Raw genomic sequence first — 10,625 nt, 5'->3', positions numbered from 1 at the left:
GACAAAATAAGAGATTTACTCCTTGAATTCCAGAAGAATTTTGCTGCTGGACAGGGTGAGAAAGAGGCACAGCTTTGTGGGGGAAGAAACAGGAAAGAAATGAATGAGAGAGAAAATAAGAAACCTGGGGAGAGATTAAAAATGGCATGGCCATGGCCCCAGCCCCACACAGCCAGCTAATCAGATTTGCAGTACTGGGAAGGCCGGGAGAGAGAAGCAAGCCCCACAGCCTAGAGAAGTACCTCAGATAAGTTACTTAATGCTCATCCTCCCTGTCTCAAATATTTCCATAGAAATGCCAGTTTCATTCTGAATGGAAACTAAAACTAAGCCCCATCAGACTAAGAAATGGGTGGCCTAAAAGAAAGAGAAAGCCAAGTCGAAAGGCTCGTTCCCTTCCAATAAAGGGAGAAGATGAAAAGCGAAGCCTAGACATCGCCACGCTAACCATTTATATCCTGAGCGTTGTGCGCGCCGCGATGTGAACTCTTAAGGCAGCAGCGAGCCGGACTCTCCGCCTCCCACCCCAAGGCGACAGACCACCGCAGGCTGAGGAGCGTGTGGGATGGAAGCCCCATAGGCCTGGTGTGGTGGGGCTCTCAGGCAACACACTGTGCCTCTACACGCCCTCCTTAGAGCGGCGAGGAGAAGGAAAATTGCGGGAAGCATGACCGAGGAGGGTGAGCGCAGGCAGCCGACGCGAAGCTGAAGGCTGCGTCCAGGCGGCGAGAAGGAGGAGGGAGGGAAGAAAGGAAGGGGCAGAGCCTTGGCGCTGCCGGGCGGGCGGCGGGAGAGGCCTGAGCCGGCAGCGCAGCTCTGGGGCTCTCCCTCCTCCTCCTCCACCCCTCGCTCGCCTCCTCCCCCCACCCAGCGCCAGAAGGAGGAAGAGAGTCCGAGACCAGCACGGCGGCGTTCAGCGCGGAGCTCAGGGGAGGCTGGTAAGAGCAAAGGACTCTCCAAGCAGCAGGGCCCGAAGGGAAGAGAGCAAAGCTTGTGAGGAACTTAGCCGGGAGAGAAAGGCAAGAAGAGGTGTCCACTGCCTGGCGAGGAGACCTGCCGGGAGCCGCAGCAGCCTGTGGCCAAGAAGGCAACTGGGCAGGAGCGCGGACGCCCCCAAGCTGAAGGGGAAGGAGCGGAACAAGCGGACGCCGCCGCAATTCCCTCCTCCTGCGCCTGCCTGCTCTGCCGGGATTGGTTTTGTCTCCTGGAATTGCGTCGCCTGCGGCAAGCTCGGAGTTGCTGGAGGTGGGTGTGCGGGCGAGTCGATGCCGCTGGCCCCTGTTCCTGGCTTCCCACAGCTCCTCCTCGTCTAGCAGACCCTCCTTTTGCCCTTCCATCTGCAGAGCCAGAGCTTGCTGGGGAATGGGGAGGGCATGGGCACTGGGAAACGGTGTGGTGGTGAGGGACAGTGCCTTGCAGCTCCAGAGGGAGGTTGGCGCCAAGGTGAGTGGGATTCGCATTGGTGAGGGGTGGCGGCGGGGGCGCGCTCTGCTGTGTTGGGGGGCTAAAAGGTTACGGAATGGCTTCATTGCGTGCGAGCGGAAAGGCTCTTTTACCACCACCACCACCACCACCACCACCCTTTTTGTTCCTTTGCTTGCTTCTGAATCTGGATTGAACAGGTGGAGTGGGCTTGCTGTTTGTACTGCCACCATATACTGAACAGCTTCGGTTTCCTCCCTCTCTGATACCCAGACCTGCACACAGTCGCCAGTTCGAAGGGGTAAGGAGATGGAGCTGTAAATGATTGGAACGATTCTCAGTTTAAATAATTTGTTTAAAAGGCTGCGAAGTGGGACCTCACCCCCTTCTTTTTCGATTAGACAGCTTTGCGGGTACTAAAAATCTGTCTTTGCCTCTGTCTTGTGTGGCAGAGGAGGTTGATGATTGCAGGGTTCAGGGAAGTTGTTGAGAAGGGTGGTTTAATGTCAGACAGTAAAATCAATGCTCTAGAACAGTCATCACCATGTTTCCACAGCCACAATTTGTAATAAAGGAGCAACCTCCCCTCCACACACACCCCTACCAACAAGGACAACCCCCGCCCCCCTGTTCATAGGTGTTCTTAACAGCAAGAGCACAGATCTTCTTGGCTGCCTGTAAGCAGCATCAAGGCATTTAGTATATATGTTCTCCTTTCCATACCAAATTCTGCCTTCTGGTAACTGAAGCATTCTGTTGTGAAGAGCAACAGTTAGATCTCTGTTTATGTTTTCCTTGTGCTAGGCCATTTCTCCTTCCCTCTGTCCTGATCTTGGTTCTTTATAACTAACTAAGTTAAAAGGAAATACATCATTCTGAAATGTATTGTAAAAGATTGGTGTAATTGTAAAAGATTGGTACATTTTGCTCCTTTCCCCAGTAAGTTGAAACGCTGGTAAGGTAGTGGATTGCACCTCAATGAGTCTCTCTTATACCCTAATCATAAGCACATTAACTTGGAAGTAAGTACCATTGATTTCAAAAGAACATCTTGGTTAGGATTTGGATGCCTTATTATTCTAATGAAGATGCAAATACGTTACTTGTAAACAAAAGAGCACCTGCTCATAGAAATGCTGTACGACGCTTACAGGAAAAATAATTACTTCACTGATGCAGGAAAGCACTAGTTTCATTAAATAATGGGAGAAAATCCAGGAGATACTGTTTTGTAACACTTAATTGAACTTGTTTATCTGAAACTGAAAATGTTAAAGATGAGAGGAGCAGATCTAGGCCCCAGATGGCTGAAAACTCTCCTGTCAACTAGAATGTCAGGGAAATATGTTCATATGTGGCCTTCTGTGAACTGGGGCAAGAGGTAGCAATAACTTAAAGTTCTCCTTAGCTATATGATGAAATCATAAAGTGATGTTATAGATGAGCTTTTAAATGTTTTAATGTTGCTGCAGGATGCCCTTAAAGGAAGCTTTCCACTTTGTATATGGTTTGCTTGCATTATTGTAAGGTTGTTTGCCTAAAATAGCATTGCTTCCTGGAACCAATAAGTATTGCAGTGCTCTGCGTAGTCAGTGCAGGGGAGAGTTCTTTTACTATATGCAAAGCACACCTTTGTGTATTTGCTTCGCTTATCTATTTAATTTTTTCCATTGAAATGCTATTGCATGAGGTAACCCAAAGAAAACTGCAGTAGCAAAAGATGGGGTAGGGAACCTGCTTCAACTGTATTTTGTAGAAATCACAAATATTTTGGGATGAGGGGTATGACAGGTGAAACCTTTATGGTTTTCACCAGTGATTCTCAATATGTGAGAAGTGACTCCTTGGAAGTTTTTATAATAGCTAGATGACATGAAGTCCTCCATCCTACTTCCAGTTTGGTTCATGAGTCACAACTTGCCTCTTCGTAGCATGCAATAAACAAGAGGGTATGTACCCCAGTTTTTGTGTTGTCCACCGGTGCCAAGTATCTGATGATTCCCTTCTTCCTGCTGTCTGCTTACCTGGGTTTAAGTGGGAGCTTTTTGCACCATAAATCATATGGCTGTCTCTTTTTTCTTTCATTTGGTGACACTAATTGCAGTCTGTCTCATTGTCCTCCCTTTTCATGTGTTCATTGTGCAGTCATAGTAACTGTCTCTTGATTCATTAGTGGACTTGTAGACTAGTCGACTGGCCAGTTGACTGGAAAAATAACCAGCCTGGCCTGCTCTTGTGCTATTAGCAGCAGCTTGATCTGCAAAAAGCAGCAGCAGGCTTTGCCTGCTAATACCTGAAGATGAAGCTGCACGGGAGCAGGGCCCTGTTACAACAACGGCAGCCTGCATGTTCCACCACATAAGGTGGCTAGTTCTGAACCACCTGTGTTGTGGTGGGCTCATAAGGAAATGCCAACCAGTCTTGCAGAAGAGCACAAGTACTTAAAGCCATGTGCCTGCATGTTGGGTGGGCTACTGACATTGGAAGTAATGCAAGGAGTGCTTCAGAATGCAGGTGTAGTGCTTTAAGAATCTGTGCTCTAGAGCAAGAGTGCTGGTGTTTATTTAGGAGCCCACCTTAGAACTAGCTGCATTATACTGTGGAACAAATGGGCTGGTGTCTTTAAAATAAGAGTAGTAGTGACACCGCTGGAAGGGAGGACTCATTGTAAGGATTAATGCAATCACTTTTTAAAGTTCTGTGAAATGAAAAGTAGAGAAATAGGATATAATAGTTTCAACTTCTTGCTTTTGGGATGTGAACAGAAGTGAATATTACCAGAAATACGCTTTCAGTTACACTTTGGAATGCACGAAGAATTTAAACTCTGACATTAGTGGCTCTCCTTAAGTTTTAGCATTCCTTCGCTATCCTAAACTTGTTTTCTTGAAATCACTGAGGATTACATAAAATCATAAGCATTGTCAAACATATTTGGTAGATTTCTATGAGTTTCATTTTGTAACCAGTAGAGAAATGTATAGCATTATCTATTGTATGATGATATTAATAATAGGATATATTCATCAAAATCCTTTGTATTGTTCAAAATTAAGAATTAACACTACTACTACTACTGGCTTTTAACTATTCAACTAAATAGCTATTCATTCTAAAGTGTAATTACAGGTTTAGAACTTGAGACTGAAAGTAAAACCTAAACCTCTCTAAGACATGGGACTCTTGAAGGACTACCTATCACTGGTTACATTGATGCATCTGTGCTAAAGGATAGAGAAATAAGCTTAAATCTGATTTTTACTTTTAACTTGTATCGAAAACTAGGAGAGAATTTAAACTCTGCATGGATTCACACATCAAAGAGATTGCCTTAATCTTTTAAAAAAATCTTTTAGATGTCTAAGAAAATAATAATAATTGAAGTTTTGTAACATGTAACTTTAATTCAGGACAATCACTTAAAAACCAGACATTTAATAAATTCAAGTACCTATAATAAAACTAGCAGACTTGGTTAAAATTGACCTTGTATATATTCTTTGGTACTTAAATCCTCCTCTTCCCCACCTGGCCCAGATTTTATACTCCCAAAAAATTATACACACAAAAAAATTGCTGTGAATTGGCCGCTTGTGTTTGAAGGTCTTTAAAGCATTCTCTCAAAAATCTTTCCTGAACTTGAAAGGCACCTGAGTAAAATGAGGAATGATATGAATCTTGAGGTAGGGCCTGCTGCTGAGGGATCAAAGAAGTACAGTTTATTTCATGTGGGGGAAATGTTTCAGTACCATCCTGCAACATGACTACTACAACCACAGATAAAATGTTTGAGCCTCTTAGCTGTGAATATCCAGTGACAGAAGTCCTGCTTATAGCTTTACAAATGCAAAACTGGAATTGCTGAGCATTCTATACAGAAAATTATCTCCTAGCTGTCAGATGTTGAAAAGCCTCCATGTTCCCAGAGATGTGTAACTGAAAATGACAAAGTTCTTCTTGCTATGATTGGATATGTTCCACCTCATTCCTTGCCACACAGCCTTGAGAGAGGATGTTTACTGTTTACACAGTTACTTCAGAATATTAGTTTTCTACCTTGACTTAACCTTGAATTAATGTACATGATCAAAGGCTAAATCTGGGGCAGAATTTCTGTTTCACCTAAATAAGCATTACTCTGACAGGTAATGTTTACTACTAATTAGTGTTTTGTTTTTCTGGGTCCTGGAATGACCTTGGGTTAAGCTGGCCATTGAAAAAGGTAGGCAAGAGTTGGTTAGTTCTCACAATTCATAGCAGGCACACAATGGCTGCAATCCAAGATGAGGGCTTCATTCAGAATTTGAATGAACTACTTTGGTGTCCTGGTTATGTAAACAAGCTCTGAAGCTACTTTTGTGTAGCCTAGAATTATACTCTCATTCTTACCAGTTATATTGTCATTCTTACCTGGACCTTCCCCAGATACTTAGTTTTTACTCATCAGATTGGGTCTGATGAGTTCATTTTTATCTGGATACCAGAATGTGTCAGTGTGCAGCACTGCCTCACTTTCTGCTATATTCAGAAACAACTCATGTATTTTCTATTTATAATTAGGTGAGAGTGGCTAGTAATTCCTGCTTTTAATTGAAGACATTGTATACCAGAACTGTTGCATTATTTGCCCTATCAGCTGAAAGTCTGTGAAAATGTTGCAGTAAAACAAGTGGTATGATCTGTACAGAGGAAGTGTGAATATTCCAAACCTGATGTTTTTTTTTCCTTATATTTTTACAAATGTATCTGTATATGACATTTATGTTGCCATGGCCAGAGCAGTGAAATACACCTACTACCGTTAATACAAAGGTATACATTTAGAAAGTTAGGAGTAGTAGTACTGTATATAGATTCTGGGCTGAAGGTTAAGAGTCTGATAGTTTAGTTTATCTGCAAACTCATTTCCAAATTTGTTTTTAATTTAATGAGTGTGTTGCTGCTGTCATGTATGGTGTGTAATTTGCAGCAGAAGTAGAATTACAAAAGAGGAGAAAATCTGAAGAGTTAGTACATTTTGTTGTAATCCAGCTAAATTAAAATGATCCGTAATATTTGCTTATTCCTTAACCAGAGTGAATAGCTTGCAACATTTTAGTTGCATGCAACTGGTTATGCATGGGAAATAACTACATCCAGTGGCTCTTGATTGCGGTTGGGAAGCTTATCACAAGATAGTATCTTCAAACCAAGTTTTGTGTTTGCGGCTGTGATAGTGAACTTATTGCCAACTATTATGCACAAATTCTGTGTTTGAGAAACAAATCTCACTTAGAGCATATCTCCAAATGTCCCTATTTATCCGGGACAATCCTTACGTTCTGGAATCTGCCCTGGTAAATCACTTGCTATATTTTTGCCTCTTAGGAATGCTTTGTCCAATTTTTTTCATGCGAGTTGTTAGAATTGTCATTCTGCCGGATTCAGATCCCTCCCCAGAGTTTCTAGAAATTAAATCTCCAAGTGGGTGGGTGCATCATGTCTCTAGTGCACCTGCATGTTAATAAGTGCCCAGTGCTAAGGCACCATGCAGTGCTCAACTGAAATTCAGTCTTCAGCAGTGTGTAATAGTGGGTGGGATGGGGCAACTTGGGCAATCATCTTTGGTATGTGCATTGGTTGTCACAAGGGTGTTCATATTTTCATTTGCAAAATGTTGCTGGGGGTATGGACTTGACTCATCTGCTTTGGTAATCTGCAATAATGTGCTGTGTGTGGAGATAATTTCAGTGTAGGATAATCCTGTGTGAAGTGACTCTCATAGTGTCAAAAGTTTTTTCCATATACACATCTGTTTTCACAAATCAGTCCTTGAATGAATGTTGTTTATCCAAAAACACCTAGGAGAGAAAAGAAATAACCCTAATTCATCTTAACCATGTTATTAAAAATAACAATGAGAAGTTATTATGGAGATGTTTTGACTATGAAACAGAACCCTCTTTCTATGAGATTGCAGCTTCTAACATAATGTCTTCCTTAAAAATAAGATAACACAATAAGATTCAACATATGTTTAATGAGTGTGATTATGCAACATGTTAAATACTGTCTTGTACCAGAAAGAGAAACAGTGCATGCTTCTGGCTGCATCACCATCCAAATCTGCTGATAAAACTGCATTTGCACCAGTCCCACAGACAAAGTCATACACCTAAAGGGATTACAAAAAGTACTTGAATGTATAGTACTTGGTTTGAATAGGTACTATGGATAGCTATGCTGCTATAGAAAGTAATTACTCCTTGTGTGGTGTTTGCAACATTGCTCCAGCTCTGACAGCTTGGGGTTCCATTGGTTCCAGTTGAAAAGAGTAATGTATTATGTGCTCAATCTGCTTCAAGGAGAATAGGATACATATAACATTTGATCCTCTCTTGCATGTATTTATCTTTTTAGCTTCACTGTTCAAGGCAGTTTCTTCTCTATTATAGTTAAGCCTGCCAACTTACTTGGTCATGCCATCAATCTCATGGGATAGACGGTAGCCTACAAAACTTTCTGCACTATAAACTAAGTAATTGACTAAACATTGCAGCCAGATTCAAGACATTAGTAAATACAAGATATCACTGTAGCCATGGAATAATAGGCCAGTATTTTGTAAATGTCTAAGCTTGTAGTCAAAGCAGAAGGATCCTTGTCTGAAGAAGTACTTTGAAGCATTCTTTTTTACTGTGAAGATATAATATATTCTTCCCTATCTCCTTTAGGAATTTAAGTACAACCAACATAGCAAAACTATAGAGAGAGAAGTCCATAATAGTTTCAAAGGTGCACACCTTTGTTGGTACCCCCATGTTGGTACAGCCACGAGCAAACACACCACCCTCTGCTCACCCACAGGAGCTCAGAAGCAGGAAGGGGTAGTGGGTAGCAGTGGAGGCAGGAGGATGGTAGGAGGCTGAGTGCCAGCATGAGTGAGAAGACAGAGGCAGGCAGAAGGTGGAGTGGTGGCATGTGTGATGAGATGGCAGGTGGATGAGCAGAAGGAAGCCTGGCATGTGTGATGAGATGGAGGAGGAGGATGGGTGAGAGGCAGACTGGTGGGGTGTGCCAGCAGCAGCACAGTGGGGATAGGTGATGGAAGGTGCATGGGCAGGAGAAACGCTTGCAAACTGCAAGCCGTGTGTGTGTACACAAAACACACACGAAATTAAAAGATTTATATCCTTCCTGCCTTTCAAAAAGAAATCCAAGGTGCCTAACAGAATTTAAAGCAAATATACACTGCCCGATAAAACAATGCAAATATTTTTTTACAGCAGAACAAATCATGACCCACCAACAGCAAAGCAGAAGGAAGTGGATAACAATAAGGCCCACAAATGATCAGAACATCAGTTTCCTCAAAGGCTTTGCTTAAAAAGCCATGTTATCGTTCAGGTGCCACAACCAAAAAAGTCATATCTTAATTCATCTCCACATTCTAATTCATCCATTAGGCTGGATTAATGAATTGGGGTTGGTTTGTTGTATGATGTTTTGCTGTTTGTGTTTAGATCAACTTTCTTCCGCACTGTACATTAAAAAAAAAAATTAATTCATCCTCACCTGCCAAAGTGCCTCTGAGACTGATTCCCGCATGTGGGACTGCGGGTGGGGTACATAGGAAACTGCCTTCGCAGCCGGGCCGTTGGTCCATCTGTGTTGTCTACACTAACTGGCAGTGGCTCTCCAACATTTCAGGCAGGAGTCTTTCCTAGTCCTACCTGAAGGTGCCAGGGATTGAACCTGAGACCTTCTGCATGCAAAGAAGATACTCTACCACTGAGCTGTGGCCCCATCCCCTAAGGGGAATATCTTACAGCAGACAGCACTCACATGTAGTCTTCTATCCAAATGCAAACCAAGGTGAACTCCGGTTAGCAAAAGTGACAATTCATGTGATTCTTACTGCAACACCAGCTTAATCCCCATACAGGAGGAGGTGATCCTTCAGGTATCCTAGTCCCAGTATATTTGGGCTTTAAAAGTAAGAACAAGCTGTCTGAGCTGTGAAATGACTTGTCAACCATTTTAACTTAAAACAAAATTGGACCAATCCCTATTAGTAATGGGCAGTGCTATAGAGGCAGTGGTATTTTGGACCCAGTGAAATAAGACTGGGGGGGGGGAGGTATTATAAGGCAGGTAGCACAATGATATCCATATTTAGAATAAGTTACATCTTTGCATTCTTAAAGTTGTAACATTCATAGCTAAAGCAGAATGCTGCAAGAAGCTTTACTTGTCAGGCAGACAGACATTAAATGAAGACCTAAAATTGATTGTTTTGGTTACATTCCTTTATTCAATTGCCAAAAACTGTTTGGAAGTACTATAGTGTGGAACAAACACAGTACAGTACTATAATAGCAATAGTTCAGGGCATCCACTTAAAAACCTCCAACCTTTTAAGAATATTAAGCAGTAGGCTTGTGCAAGGATTTTGCTTTGACATTTCAAGGCCAAATCATTTGCACTTGCCCCCTGGACCTGCACATAGATAGTCACTCCCTGCCAGTGCTTACCTCTGTGCAGAATGATCCTCTGCATAGTGCTGGGGATCTGCAACTGCAGGAAACCCCAGTAACATCATGATAGTGTGCACAGAGCACTAGGAAATGAGGTTCTTCATAGTGCTTTGCTCCATAGAGCTCTATAAGGAAAGGGCTAGGAAGGACATTTCTGGCTCAGCATGAGTTCCATGACATTACTGGCTCTTTTCATGGCTGTAGATCACTTTAACGGCCCTCCCTGGTGCTGTGCAGAAGTAAGTGCTGGGAGTGGTGGCTTCTGCATAGGGAGGGGTAGGGACAAGGTGTAAATAATTCAGCTCTGAGACTGCATCTTTGCACAGGTCTGTTAAGCAGGACATATTTATTGAGGTTGTATCTGCTCTGTTTCAAGTGTTTCTTTTTTGTTTGTCTCCTGCTGACCTGCATTGGTTCCTGTGCTGCTCTCATGTTGCAGCACATTTATGCAATTAAAAAAAAATCAGCAAGTGAAAAATGAGGCAAGAAATGTTGCAAGACAAAATGTGTCAGCTCTTGCCACTGCTGATACTTGCAGACAAACTTACTGGGCAGACATATTGAGGGATATTGAAGGAAAGGTACTACCTTTTAAATGATACTATCTTCCCATGGATAAAACCTAGGAAGTTTTAATGGAGGATGTAAGGTAAAGGTAAAGTGTGCTGTCAAGTCGATTTTGACTCT

The 10,625-nt window shown here is 42.6% G+C and overlaps 1 protein-coding gene across 5 annotated transcripts in view; it reads left to right on the top strand.

The window, feature by feature from the left end:
• The first annotated feature begins 575 nt into the window (after window positions 1–575).
• The window catches only part of PIP5K1B (phosphatidylinositol-4-phosphate 5-kinase type 1 beta), a 128,278-nt gene continuing 118,228 nt past the window's right edge, over window positions 576–10,625 (top strand). The window contains exon 1 of one of the 5 annotated variants that reach the window (XM_053300203.1): window positions 576–1,245. The gene's annotated coding sequence lies outside the window, so the exon portion shown is untranslated. The other 4 variants (XM_053300201.1, XM_053300199.1, XM_053300200.1 and 1 more) reach the window with 4 other exon arrangements.

The sequence above is a fragment of the Hemicordylus capensis genome, chromosome 2 (genome assembly GCF_027244095.1).
Source record: "Hemicordylus capensis ecotype Gifberg chromosome 2, rHemCap1.1.pri, whole genome shotgun sequence".
In the NCBI taxonomy this organism is placed as follows: Eukaryota; Metazoa; Chordata; class Lepidosauria; order Squamata; family Cordylidae; genus Hemicordylus; species Hemicordylus capensis.
The sequence above is the reverse complement of the archived record's forward strand: the minus strand, read 5'-3'. Positions and strand labels throughout refer to the sequence as shown.